This window comes from Artemia franciscana, chromosome 20 (genome assembly GCF_032884065.1).
Source record: "Artemia franciscana chromosome 20, ASM3288406v1, whole genome shotgun sequence".
NCBI classification, from domain to species: Eukaryota; Metazoa; Arthropoda; class Branchiopoda; order Anostraca; family Artemiidae; genus Artemia; species Artemia franciscana.
In genome coordinates this window covers 16,035,111-16,050,726 of record NC_088882.1, presented here as the reverse complement: position 1 = coordinate 16,050,726, position 15,616 = coordinate 16,035,111, and positions in this window count along the sequence as shown.

Sequence of the window (15,616 nt, the reverse complement as noted above, 5' to 3'; positions counted from 1 at the left end):
CTTGCCAATGATTCTTCTGAATAGATGTTTTGATGACTTTTGTTGTCCCATATTTCTGCTATATCCATATCCCATTTCAGAGTCATTAGTTTGAGATTATGTCTGGTTTTTGTCAGATCCTCTTTCATTTTCTCCATCTCTTCAGACAGATCACGCAAAGCCTTTACACCATAATCGGCACACATCTCACCTAATTTCCGCCGCTCATATTCATATTGAAGTTCAACATTGCGCCTTTCTAAAAGGAGATGGGCCCAACCATATTTGTTATTAATGGTTGTAAGGTCTGCTTTTAATATTTTATTCTGTTCGCCCAGTCAATGGGCTCAAAGGTGTCAATTACCCATCCCTTTCCATTAAGAAAATATATAAAAGTTATCTCCTCCTCCTGCATTTTGAAAAATAGTCTGCCTTCTTCCCGCATCTCCGTTGTGACCCGGCTCGATAGTAACCGAAACACTAAAAAATTTAATTTTGATACCAATAGTTACATCAAAAGAATTGCATTTTAATGCTGATTTTAAATATATATATTTTATCAAGATTAGTCTTAACCATCAAAAGTTACGAGCCTGAGAAAATTTGCCTTATTTCAGAAAATAGGGGGATACACCCCCCTAAAAGTCATACAATCTTAACGAAAATCACACCATCAGATTCATCGTATCAGAGAACCTTATCGTAGACGTTTCAAGTCCCTATCTATTAAAATGTGGAATTTAACATTTTTTGCCAGAAGACAAATCCCGGATGGGTGTTTATTTGCTTTTTTGTTTTTTTTTCCCAGGGGTGATCATATTGACTCAGTGGTCCTAGAATGTTGCGAAAGGGCTCATTCTAACAGAAATTAAAATTTCTAGGGCCCTTTTTAAGTGACCACAAAATTTGGAGGGCACCTAGGCCCCCTCCCACACTATTTTTCCCCCAAAATCACCGGATCAAAATTCTGAGATAGCCATTTTATTCACCATAGTCGAAAAACCTAATAAATATGTCTTTGGAGACGACTTACTCCCCCGCGGTCCCCATGGGAGGGGCTGCAAGTTACAAACTTTGACCTGTGTTTACATTTAGTAATGGTTACTGAGAAGTGTACAGACGTTATCAGGTTTTTTTTTGGTTTGGGGGGGGGGGAGAGTTGAGGGGGGGTGACCTGGGAGGAACTTCTCATGGGGGAAGAGACTTTCAATGGAGGGGGCGCAGGATATCCTAGCATTATTTAAAATATAGAAAGTTTTTTCTACTGAAGCAGCATTAAAACTTAAAACGAACAGAAATTTTTACGCATATGACGGGTTTACCTCCTCGTAATACCTCGCTATTTATGCTAAAGTATTTTTAGTAATTTCAACTATTTATTCTACGGCCTTTGTGATTCGGGGTCATTCTTAAGGAATTGAGACAAAATTTAAGCTTCAATGTAAAGAGTGAGGTATTGACGAGGAATGAGCCCCCTCATCTATATATAAAAATAAGTTGTCTGTGTGTGTGTGTGTGTCGAGTGACGTCATGTTTGTCGATTGACGTCATTATAAGGATTCAGTTGTATGCGTCATGAAGTTGTTTGTCGACTTACGTCATGTTTGTCAACTGATGAAATTACCTACCGGGACACAAATGACGACCGGGACACAGGGAATATAAATGACGACCGGGAACCTCAAAGAGAAATTACAGACTGGGACACCCGGACACAAATCACGACCGGGACACAGGGAATATAAATGACGACCGGGACATAGGGACAAAGCTACAACGGGGACGCCGGGGTTACAGGCGGAATATATAAATGACAACCGGGACACAGGGATTGTTCGAATAGAAATTACAGACCGGGACACAAATGACGACCGGGACACAGGGAATATAAATGACGACCGGGACACTCAAAGAGAAATTACAAACTGGGATACCGAGACACAAATGACGACCGGGACACAGGGAATATAAATGACGACCGAGACACAGGGACACATCATTAGAATAATGAGGTATAGATCTGAATACGGATTGTTTTTCCCATGGACAATTATATGTTGCATGTTCAAGAGTCAGTAAACCTGACAATCTATTTATATGCAGAGACAATGGGACAGCGAAGAATGTTGTATATTCGCATGTTTTATATAGTTAAAAACATATATATATATATATATATATATATATATATATATATATATATATATATATATATATATATATATATATATATCTCTATTCACAGGTGGGACAAGGGGACACAACTACAATGGCGCGTAACGACTTACGCGCAAGGGGGGGGGGGAAGCGCCCTACCAACTAGGTGTTGGGGTGGCGCGAAGCGCCACCCCAACAGCTAGTACGCAATAAAAACATACGAATATAGAAGTTCGCTACGTAATTTGATTCGTAAGTTACGTATATTTTTTACTTATGAAAATGTTCGTAAAAAATAATAAGTTATAGTTGCCTTTTTAAGTAATCAAAAAATCGGAGGACGACTAGGCCTCCTACCTCGCTCCTTTTTTCTCAAAATCTTCCGATTAAAACTTTGAAAACGTCATTTAGCCCCCAAAAAAATAATATGCAAAATTCATTTTAATTATTTATGTGCAGAGAGCCGAGATCAAAACATGCATTAATTCAAACACATCCAGAAATTAAACCGAAAAAAAATTAATGAAAGTAAGGAGCGACATTAAAATTACTCCGCATATGAAAGGGGCTTTTCCTCCTCAACGCCCTGCTCTTTATGCTAAAGTTTTTTACTCTTTTAAAATGTAGAGTTAAGAGAAAGAGTCAAACTTTAGCGTAAAGAGCGGGGCGTTGAGGAGGGAAAGCCCCTTTCATATACGGAGTAATTTCTGTTCGTTTTAAGTTTTAATGTCGCTCCTTACTTTCATTTAAAAAAATTAGTTTTTTTTTATGTTTAATCATACCAAGTGGTCATCTTTGTTTTACAAGGCTATTACTAAGCCTTGCTAAGGCTTAAGGCTATTGCTTACCCTTATTGACTAAAAAGACTTTTTCTCCATAATAAGTTTTGCAAGGAAAAGTAGTGGCACCAACCCATAGAAATGTAGGGTAGGGGAAGATTTTTAATAATGAAGATTAAAAAAAGTTTGCCCATTTTTCTAACTATTTTTCTTTTTTTAATCTAGGGGGAGAGTATTTGAAAACTTTAAGCCACGGAGTCAAAATTTTTCATAAAGGGTTTTTTAGACGTCAAGTAAGATTTTTACTTTAAACGATTCAAATTATCCGGAGTTTTTCCATTTGTCTTTCTTTTTTATGCAGGTCTTTTAGAATTGTGCGTCGGATAAAATAGCAATACAATTGCACCAATCCACAAAAATATAGGGGGAGGCAATTTTGATAATTTAGTGAATGGACAAAAGTGGCAATTTTCTAATTTTAGGGGGCAGAAATGGGTAATTTTTTTGTACCATTTTTATAGTGAAAACCAAAAATCTAAACCTTGGGAGGCAATGGTACCCCCTGAATTCATTGATTAAAAATGTTGCTTAAGGGATAGTCGTAAATCATATAATTTTTTTCAAATAAAAGTTATCATAACTATCTTGATCTTCTCTTTTTTATCAAATATAGGCCATTTAGAATTATGTGTAGGATAAATGACCGCTAAAATACCCCATAATAGGAACGGTATAAATGGAACCGTCTTTTTCGGGAACTACATAAAAGACTTTTAAATCTACCCCTCGAATAAGTACTCAATAGTTTTGGAAATGGTTCGATAGTCAAGAAAAACCATTTTCAAAGGTCCATAGTTCTATCTAAAATGTATATCCATAGTTTCTAATTCAAAGTGAGTTAATTTAGGATGATTTTCCAGCTGGTGTCAGGAGCTATAAATAGTATTTCCTCCATTTCTATTTATATCTGTTTGTATTATTATATTTGAATTTCTATGCATATTTTAATGCCAAAATATCTTAACTCTCATTTAGCCTTCAGGTAAACACATTATTAGCTCTAGGGAAGGGGAGGGAGAATAAAGCTAGAAGTTGATATTTAGTCCCTCTTGGTTTCTTAGAATATTTTTGGTCTGTGATGTTAATATAAAAGTAAAGAGCAACATTAAATATCAAAATAAGAAGAATTTTATCATCATTGGGGGGCTGAGGTTGAGCTGGCCCTTTCTCATCCTCAGTCTCCCCTTCATGACCGTAAGATTCGGGAGGATGCTTATTCGATCAAAAATGGATAGTTCTGGTCCATTTTTGTAAATCGAAAGTAATTGGAGATCAACCAGCTTCTGTCCTAAAACTTGTCTCCATATCTGGTTCGTTTGATACTCCTTATGGCGTCTGATCAACATTTTGAGATACCTTTTTTATACTTTCTCTGTGGCTGCTCAATTTTGTGTGTGGGGAAATTGTCTACGGGGGGGGGGGGATTTTTCGGGATATAAATTTTACGAGGGGTATATTCTGAGGGATATTTTACACGGTTAAGAATCTTCCAGAAGGATATGGGATCTGTAATACTAAAAGCCTACAAATACCTGGAAACTGGCTAAGATAAGCCAATTTCAGCAAATTAAACATCGCAAATCAGTTTTTCAAGTAATATGAGAAAAATGATTATCGTGCAATTACAAAAGAAATACTTGTCAGGGCAGTATCCATGATAGAGTAGTCTTTAATGAAATACCTAAAAACAAGTTTTTGAAAAGACAGCCAAAGAATAGTATTGAAGTTGCACTTCTGATATGAATCAGCAAGTTTATAAAAAGTATCCAAAAAAACTCCAAAATTAGATTAATGGTGATGGATAAAGTATCAGAGGATATTTTCTGCCCCTCCTTCTCACTTTTTGCAAACATTTAAGAATCTTTTTCTCTCTTCATTTTCATGAATTGACACCAGAGCAAGGTTTTTTCTTAAAATAGACATAAAAATACACTTCTACATACTATCTAAATTAATAAAAAAAAACAATCTGTTTGAAAACTCTTGAGCCATACAAAATAGCAAATCCGAAAAAAATAACTTTTTTTGGATTTGTTTCTTCAAAATTGTAAGATCTCAAATAGATTATATAAGCTTACTGATATCCGTCGTACAAGTTTTAATCTTTTATTTACATAATAATCCTTACGACATTGACTTACGGAGATTTTTAACATGAATTATGCACTTAATAATTAGATCAGGAATAAATGCATAATTAGTTGAATGTAGCGTAAAAAATCAACAATTGTTATTATTCAGCGGTCATAATTTAGTAGTGCAAGTTTATCATACTCTTAATTCTATCATTGACTAAAAAAAAGTTTTTGCAAATGAGAGTAAGGTTCAAAATAAGAACGAACAGAAATTATTATGTAAATGAAGGGAGTCACCTTCTTTTTTAATATCTCGCTCTTTACGCCAAAGTTTGATTTTTCGTTCCAATCATGTAAGAATGACCCCTTAAACTCTGCCCATCCCCCAGTGGCTCTGGGCGTCAAGTTATCATCAAAGACATAGCTATTAGGTCTTACGACTAGTCTGAAGAAAAAGGGCAATCTAAAATGTTGATCTGACAACTTTGGGAAAAAAGAGCTGTAGGAGGGGGCTTAGCCGCCCTCCAGCATTTTCTGTCAATAAGAAAATGGCACTAGAACTTTTGATTCTCGATTATATGAGCTATCTCTCGATTTTACTCGATCACTGGGTTCGATACGATTACCTGTGGCGAAACCAAAAAACTAAATAAACACGCCTTCGTGATCTTGCTCCTGGCAAAAAAAAAATTCAGAATTCCACTTTTTTCATATAGAAGCTTAAAACTTCTATAGTAGGGTTTCCTGATATATTAAATCTGATGGTGTAATTTGCATAGATATAACTTTAAACGAACAGAAATTACTCCGTATATGAAAGGAGCTTTTCCTCCTTAACGCCCCGCTCTTTACGCTAAAGTTTGACTCTTTCTCTAAGCTCTACTTTTTAAAACAGTAAAAAACTTTAGTGTAAAGAGCGGGGCGTTGAGGAAGAAAAGCCTCTTTCATATACGGAATAATTTCTGTTCGTTTTAAGTTTTAATGTCGCTCCTTACTCTCATTTAAAAAAAACTTTTTTTTATTTAATTTCTGGACGTTTTAGAATTAATGCATGTTTTGATCTTGGCTCTCCCAACATAAATAATTAAAACGAAATTTATATATTAATTATTTTTGTTTTGGCTAAATGGCTTTCTCATAGTTTTAATCGGAAGATTTTGAGAAAAAAGGAGAGAGGGAGGAAGCGTGTAGATGACGTGACAGGGTGCACACTCCTCAAACGATAAGTACATGGAAGAGTCATATTTGTGCTGTTTTTCCTCACCACACTTACGCACAGTTTTGCCGCAGTGTTTTGCTTCTTCTTTTTTTTGAAATGATCAATGTCCCTCGTATAAGACTATTTCTATTCGTTTTAGAACTCATCTTACGTTTTCTTTCGTTTGAATAAAATTTAGTTTATTCTATCAACTTCTATTTGCTTCTAATGTTACATCCTCAGCCAATCCTCGTGCATACATCATCACTTTTCGCGAAAAAATAATTCCAAAACTTTACATTTTTCTTAGACATTCTGATACATAGATTCACCACAAAAAAGTTCTTTTGGATAGCATATTTTTATCTAAACAAATATTTTTAGATTTTCGGTTACTCTTAAAATGGGTATAGATGTTATCTCCACCCTAGGAAATTCACCAATGGAGCATTCACGCTAGATTTCCCTTGGGTTATTCTGGATGTTCATTAGAAGGGAAATTGGAAGTTTTAATCACCCTCTTAAGTCAAGGGCAATACTATAGTGATGTCATGAAGGAGTTGTAAGCATTTAATGCATTAACATTTACTTATTAAAATCTCAGAGTTACTTCATTTGGAAGGGGTGGTTGCATAAACTTGCCTGCGGGGCAAGAACTGTAAATTATACAAGTTGCCTGTTGTTAAGACATAGTGAAAAGGGATTAGAGGGAATTAAGCCACCCCCAACGCTGTTTTTTTCCAAACGCATGCGATCTGAATTTTGATACAGCCCTTCTGTTCAAAAAAGTCCTCAGATTGAGTACCATGCATCCAGGTTTGACAACCCCCCTCCAGCCTGCGAGGCAAGGACTGTAAGTTATGCAAGTTGCCCGTTGTTGCGTAGCTCCCTAAGGGATGATAGCCCCCCATATGACCCAGGAACATACAAGGTTGCTATGGAAAAGGTGGTCATACAAAAATCCGGAGGGAACCCAAAAGGATTGGAAATCCGAAGTTCGAGTGCCCGTTTTAACAGACGAAAGTAATTGGGGGAACCATCCCTCATTGCCCATCATTTCTCCAAAGACATTCAATGAAAATTATCGGATAGCCATTTTATTTTGCATAGTTGAAAGATCCATCGATTACGTCTTTTAGGATAATACCCCTTAGGGCAAGGGTTGCTAGTTATGTCCCAGGAACGTAAAAGGTTCTTTATAAAAAGGGTGACCGCGTAAACTTCGGAGGAGGCTCATTGGACTGGAAATCAGAAGTTACAGTGCCCTTTTTAATAGTCGAAATTTGATTGGAAGGCAACCAGACTCCCGCACCCATTATCATATCCAATCAAACTTTTATTTTTCATTAAAAAAAAACTATGTCAATAAAAAAAACGAGCAGAAATTAATTCGATGAACAGTTTTCCAAAAACAAATTTTTCCAAGAAAAGTAAGGAGCTCCATTAGAACAAAAAATGAGCAGAAATAAACTCAAATGAACTTCCAAGCGGAAAACTGCGACAAATAACCATCAATAAGTAACTGAAACCAAAAATCATTGGCAGCCTAATAGTGCTGCCTAAGTGAAGAGCGGTTTGGGCATAATGTGTTCTTTATTATTTTTTTTTTCTTTAGACCACAATATTTATTTTTAGAAGCAATTGTCGCGGAGGATTCAAAAGGGGCAAAATTTAATTTGAAATTTAAAGGTCTAGTACCCTTTTGAAAAGTTATAAGTGATTTTAGCACAATCATCCCCCCCCACTCCCTCCAGTATCCCAAACGCATCGAATCAAAATTTTAAGATAGCCATATTGTCCTTTTTCTTAAAAAAGGCCAATGTCAATTGTTTATCAACTCCTTAACCAAGTTTGGATCACAAACCTTTAAAAAAAATTATTTTATGTAATGCAATTATAAAACAGGATATAATGAAAAATATCCTTTACTTGAAATAACAGGACAAAATCTTTTATTAAAAAGATAATAGTTCAGTTTGTTATTTATTATTCAAAACAAAGGCATAAGTCATTTATTAGTACAAGCATACAAAAAGTTAAGATAACGTTTAAAAACTAGTAATCATGTTTATTTCAACCTACTGAAATCAGTCTGCGTAAAGGGTAATTAAAAATTCATACAAACATTTTCTTTTCTACACAAAATAAAATAAATTTCCTTTTCTAAGCTGTTTCAAGCAATGAGGACAAATTTAATTTGATAACATAGGCTACTCATCCGTTTGGAATTCAATTGTATATTTGTAAGGATCTCTTGTCTTTTTCCAGCATAGTTCATTTGTAATCTTAATTATTGTGTCTGAGCGCCATACAAGAGCAAGTTCTTCCTTCTGTTGAATTAAATAAAAAAACAAGTTTTTTTAGCTGAAAGTAAGGAGCGACATTAAAACTTAAAACGAACAGAAATTACTTCGTATGTGAAATATACGGCGTTGTATATGGCGTTGATGAGGAAGCAGCCCCTTTCATATACGAAGTAAATTCTCTTCGTTTTCTAAAATATCTAAACCTTAGGAGGCATTGGTACCCCCTGAGTTCATTGATTAATAATGTTGCTTAAAGGATAGTCGTAAATCATATAATTTTTTTTTTCAAATAAAAGTCATCATATCTATCTTGACCTTTTCTTTTTTTTTTAAATATAGGTCATTTACAATTATGTGTAGGGTAAATGACTGCTAAAATACCCCATAATAGGAAATCAACAATTGTTATTATACAGCTGTCATAATTTAGTAGTTTATCATACTCTTAATTCTATCATTGACTAAAAAAAAAAGGTTTTTACAACTGAGAGTAAAGTTCAAAATAAGAACGAACAGAAATTATTATGTAAATGAAGGGAGTCACCTTCTTTTTTTATATCTCGCTCTTTACGCCAAAGTCTGATTTTTCGTTCCAATCATTTAATAATGACCCCTGAAACTCAGCCCATCCCCCGGTGGCTCTGGGCGTCAAGTCATCATCAAAGACATAGCTATTAGGTCTTAAGACTAGTCTGAATAAAAAGGGCTATCTAGAATGTTGATCTAACAACCTTGGAAAAAAGTGCTGTAGGAGGGGTCTTAGCCACCCTCCAGCATTTTCTGTCATTTAGAAAATGGCACTAGAACTTTTGATTCCCGAGTATATGAGACATCTCTATTTTACTCGTTTACTGGTTCGATACGATTACCTGTGGCGAAACCAAACAACTAAATAAACACGCCTCCGTGATCTTGCTCCTGGCAAAAAAATTCAGAATTCTATAAATTCAGAATAAAACTTCTACAGCAGGGTTCCCTGATATATTAAATCTGATGGTGTAATTTGTATAGATATAACTTTTCATTTCAGGGGGTTCCCCCTATTTTCAAAAATATGATAAATTTTCTCAGGCTTGTAACTTTTGATGGGTAGTATTAAACCTCATGAGTTTTGAATATTTTGAATAACATCAAAATTCGATTGATTTAGTGTATTCATTGTTATCAAGACTCATAGAGTCACGAACGAAAATCACTACAAACAAGAGTTTGGGTTTTGCCTCCTTCTCTCTCACTGTAAAAGTCTAAAACCTACTGTGTCATTGGCGCTTTACTGAATTAAATAAAAAAAACAAGTTTTTTTAAATGAAAGTGAGGAGCGACATTAAAAATTTAAAACGAATTGAAATTACTCCGTATATGAAATGGGCTTTTCCTCCTCAATGTTTGTTTTAAAAAACTTGTTTTTTTATTTGATTTCTGGACGTTTTTAAATTAATACATGTTTTGATCTTGGCTCTCCGCACATAAATAGTTAAAGCAAAATTTGCATATTAATTGTTTTTTTGGCTAAATGGCTTTCTCATAGTTTTAATCGGAAGATTTTGAGAAAAAACCAGAGAGGGAGGAAGGCTTGTTGCCCTCTAATGTTTTGATTACTTTAAAGGGCAACTAGAATTTTTAATTTTTTTACTAACATTTTCATTTGTAAAAAATATACGTAATTTACGAATTAACTTACGTAACAAACTTCTATATTCGTATGTTTTTACTGCATATATGAGGGAGTTCACCCCTCGTCGATACCCCGCTCTTTACGCTAAAGATTAAATTCTGCCCCAATTCCTTAAGAATGACCCTTGAATCACAAAGGCCGTAGAATAAATAGTTGAAATTACTAAAAATGCTTTAGTTTAAAGAGCAAGGTATTACGAGGATGTAAAACCTCATATACGCAATAATTTCTCCTCGTTTTAAGTTTTAATTCTGCTCCTCACTTTCAGTAGAAAAAAAACTTTTCATATTTATTTTTTCATTATTTTTTTTAAATAATGCTAGAAAATCCTGCGCCCCCTTTATTGAAATTCTCTTCCCCCATGATAAGTTTTTCCATGGAAATATTCTCCCAGGTACCCCCCCCCCACCGTAACTCTCCCTCGCAAACCAAAAAAATCCCCCCTGAAAACGTCGGTACAGTTCCCCGTAAAAATTACTATATGTAATACACAGGTCAAAGTTTGTAACTTGCAACCCCTCCCACGGGGACTGCGGGGGAATAAGTCGTCCCCAAAGACATAGTTATTAGGTTTTTCGACTATGGTGAATAAAATGGCTATCTCAGAATTTTGATCCGGAGACTTTGGAAGAAAAATGAACGTCGGAGGGGGCCAAGGTGCCCTCCAATTTTTTTGGTCACTTAAAAAGGGCACTAGAACTTTTAATTGACAAAAAATGTGAAATTCCACATTTTTGTAGATAGGAGCCTGAAACTTCTACAATCAAGTTCTCTGATACGCTGAATCAGATGGTGTGATTTTCGTTAAGATTGTATGAATTCTATGGGGTGTTTTTCCCTATTTTCTAAAATGAGGCAAATTTTCTCAGGCTTGTAACTTTTGATAGGTAAAATTAATCTTGATGAAAGTTATATATTTAAAATCAGCATTAAAATACAATTTTTTTATGTAACTATTGGCATCGAAATTCCATTTTTTAGAGTTTCGATTACTATGGAGCCGAGTCGCTCCTTGCTATAGTTCGTTACCACGAACGGTTTGAAACGTATGTGATTTGAATAGCTTCGGAAAGTACAAATAAAATCAAACTGAATGGTTGATTTGATACAATGTTATTATTTATTGAAAAATCATCTGTTTGAGATTTTTTTTTTCAGTGTAACTTTTATTTCATTTTCAATGCTGTAACTACCGGAAAAAAAGATATGTGTAATGTAATTTTTTTTCAGTGAAGCACCAATGGCACATAATTTCTAAAGCACAGGCTTTAGAATTTTGCAGTTCTGAGTTAGGGAAGGTGGCTGTATCCAACTCTTGTTTGTAGTGAAGCTTCATTTGTCTTGAACAGACTCAGAAAGAACTAAACGGCCTTTGACAGTCTTGGAAAAAACTGAATATTTGACATAATATAATGAAAATAGCTTCAAAATTTAATTTTACTATAATAGTTATGTTTATTTTTAATGTTGCAATAAGTAGAAAAGAAAATATTTGTAATATAATTCGTTTTCAGTAAAGCCCCAGTGAGGCAGTAGGTTTTATACTTTTACAATGAGAGAAGGTGGCAAGAGAAGGTGTGCCTAATACAGTCGATGTCGAACAATAGAATAAGAATTTCTGTCCACTTATTTCTCTTTCTAGTGGAGATGGTGGTATATGAGAAGTGCTTGAAATTGATTTTAATTATGTATTTTGTTTTTGGGGAGGGGAATATAAAACTAAAAAAGTTGTTCCTGTAATTTGAAGTGAATTTACTTGCAAGGAGAGAGGAATCGAATACCAATACGGAATACCGAAACAAATCCGGAGAGGTTTAAAACAGATGGCTTGTAAAACAGTACATTGTCCTTGCTAGTAAATTTTAGTTGCCCAGGGGAAATTTCTTGATAGTATTAATGGGATAGGCCAACTCATTAAGTCGAATTATGATGAAATGTGACATCCAGCATATAAATGAAAAGAATAAACACTGCATACAATCATAGACATTGGGTTATTTGTTGAAAATAACCGTGAAATCAATAATTTAACTCATAATAAACAACAAAAGTACCATGTTAAAATAACTATTTTTTGCCTCCAAGGCATCTTAGATCAAAATCAAATAACGAAATCAAAGACAGGGGGAATGTGGGAAAATATTAACCGAAATTCTAAAAAAGTAATAACTAATTCATCAAAATAATTAGCTTTTTATGCTGATTCCAAGTGTATATAATTTATTAAGATTGATATTACCCATCAAAAACCACGATTCCGACAAAATTTGCCGGATTTTCGAAAGAGAAGTAACCAATTTCAAAAAGATAAGTAATCTTAGTGATCACCCCATTAGGGTAAGCATGTCAGAGAACCTTACTGTAGAGGTTTTAATCTCTTATCCACAAAATCTACTGTCATTCTGAAGAAATTTATTTAATTATATGGTTCACTTGCATTATTCACTTAACTGTTACATCAGGATGGAAGGAGTAACTAGTCAAATGCAATGAAATATCATAAGTAGAAATCGTCACAAAAGCACGAATTATGCAAATGGAATATATCAAACAGTTCGTAATAACGAACTATAAGCAAGGAGTGACGTGGCTTAATAGTAACCGAAGATTTTAAAACGGAAAATTATGTCAATAGGTACATTAAGAGATTTGACCAAATAAATAAAATTAATCAAGTTTAATGTTTTGACAACAAGTTTATTGCTGCCTAGTCAAAATCTGAAAGATTAAAAAAAGGGAAAAACACCCCCTAAAAGGTAAGGAATCTTAATGAATATCCCAAATATCACATTAAGCGTATCAGAAAATTGTACTTTAGGTTTTTCAAGCTCATGTATGCTAAAATGTTTAATTTGTTTTTTTTTGCCAAAAGATTAAAAATTTTGTTTATTTATTGTTTTTGCAGAGGGAAGATCGTATCAAACCAATGATTTTAGAAGATCGGGAGAGGACTCATTTGATGTTCTTGCGCCCTTTCATAGCAACCAAAAACATTGGAGGGCAGCTAGCCCCCCCTGCTATGTTTATTTCTTAGAGGTCATCCGATCAAAAGTTTTAGATAGCCATTTTGTCAATAAGAAAATGAATGTTCCAAGTGGGATGAACTCTCCACGAAGAAGTTCACTGTTAAGGGAGGAATTTTGTCATGAAAATAAAGCCTGATTTACCGGCATTATTTGTACTAACTAATCAAAAATTAAATGAAAAAAAAGTTTTTTGGACGAACAGAAATTATTCTGTATGTGGAGAGGCTAATTCCTCCCCGATGTTTTTTTCTCTTCACTGAAGGTTGACTGTTTGCCCCAATTCTTAATAGTAACTTCTGAAACACAGGAGATTTGTAATTTAAACAAAAAGCTATTCTAAAAGGGCTTAAGCACCAAGAGCAACTTAATCTTTGTTTTTTGTTGTTTTTTTTAATGAAAATACCAAAAGGCATTTTCCGATGAAATACCCCAAAAAGTTATTTTGTACAATCTAAGGAGAACAAGCAGCACCCCGCCTTCATTTGAGCATACCAGTCTGCATTATCCACTATAATCCACGATTCCACATAGTCCATAGATTCAAACCAGTGTCACACAATATGTTTAACCTTAATAATAGATGAAGACGAATTTGCATATTTCAAATAGTTACATATTTTTCCTGATATAAATAATGTAAATAGAAATGTATTTTTTCTAGTATATATGCATAATATAAGTGAAATTTCTAAACGATGTATCTTTTTTTTAATAAATAAATGTGTTCGTCAGTATTTGATTTTCGATCTGTCAAATCTGCCCCAACCAAGGCACCAAGGAACCAGACTCCTGACTCCAGTTTATTGATCGTGTAATAATAAACATCAGTCACTTTATTCTTCAAAGTTAATAATTTTGTTGATAAAAAAAACTCGTAATAACAAACTATGTATGCGGAACGACTCGGCTAAATAGTAACCGAAACTCCTGAACAACAAACTGTTGGTAACACTAGATGCAACGAAAGAAAAGAATTTTCAAGATTTTGTTACTAAAATATTTTATTTTCATCGTATTTCTGTACAGTTCATTAGCATTAATCTAACTTCACTTCTCGAGTGTGTACCATATAATATACAGGTACCCGTTAAATTGCTGAAAAAATCCCCCTCCCTGCATTTTCAAGAACTGCTGCGATTGTATGGTTATTTTAACCGACGCATAATTTAAAAGAACCTCAATAAAAAAAGGACCACTCTGGAAAATTTTATTTCTTTCAAGTGAGTTAAGCTCTTCATAAGCTTTTGACTCTATTGGTTCAAAGATATCAATAATCCCTCCCCCCTAGTTTCAAAAAAAGTCAATAAAAGAAATCCCCTCCCTCTGACTTTTGAAAAATAGGCAACCTCTATATAAGCTTTTGACTCTATTATTCGTTTACATGCATTATACACTTACTTAACTAATACGAAAGTTAACTTTACGAAATTATGTATCAATAGATGACCAAATAAATATAATTATACAAGTTTAATGTTGCCCATCAAAAATCAAGAGCCTCAGAAAATTTGCTAGATTTTCAAGGAAGGTAAACACACCCTAAAAGTTAAGGAATCTGATTGAAAGTTGCAACATCAGATTTAGCGTATCCATAGAATACGGAAGCACCGAATTTTATTTCAAATAAACAATACGATAAAATAAACACTATTATTCCGAAAACATTTACTTAATGATATCGTTTACATGTATCACACATTTAATTATTTGTTAAGGAGGGAAGGAGTAATTAGTCAAACAAAATATAAGCCATCACAGGTAAAAACCATCACAAATGTATGAATTATGCGAAAAGAAATATATCAAACAGTTCGTAGGCGCGAACTGTATGCAAGGAGTGACAAAGCTTAATAGTAACCTAAACTCTAAAATTGGAAATTACATATAAATAGAAATATCAAAACATTTGGCCAAATAAATAAATTAATCAAGTTTAGTGTTAACCATCAAAAACTAACAATCCTGAATAGTAACCAAAACTCTAAAATTTAAAATTATATATCAATAGATACATCAAAAGATTTGACCAAATAAATACAATTAAGCAAGTTTTGTATTACCCATCAAAAACTACGAGCCACAGAAAATTTGCTGTATTTTCAAGAACCTTAAAAGTTCTTAAGAAAATCACAACATCAGATTCAGCGTATCAGAAAACTTTACAATAGTTATGTTTCAAGCTTCTATAAACTATTAAATTTTTGAGTTTGTTGCCAGGGCAAAGGTCACTGATCAGTGTTCATTTGTTTGTTTTTCTCAAGAGTAATCGTATAGAACCGATGGTGATAAAATATGGGAGAGGGCTCTTTCAAATGGACGTGAAAAGTTCTTCTCCCCTCGTATTTTTGAGATTGCTATTTT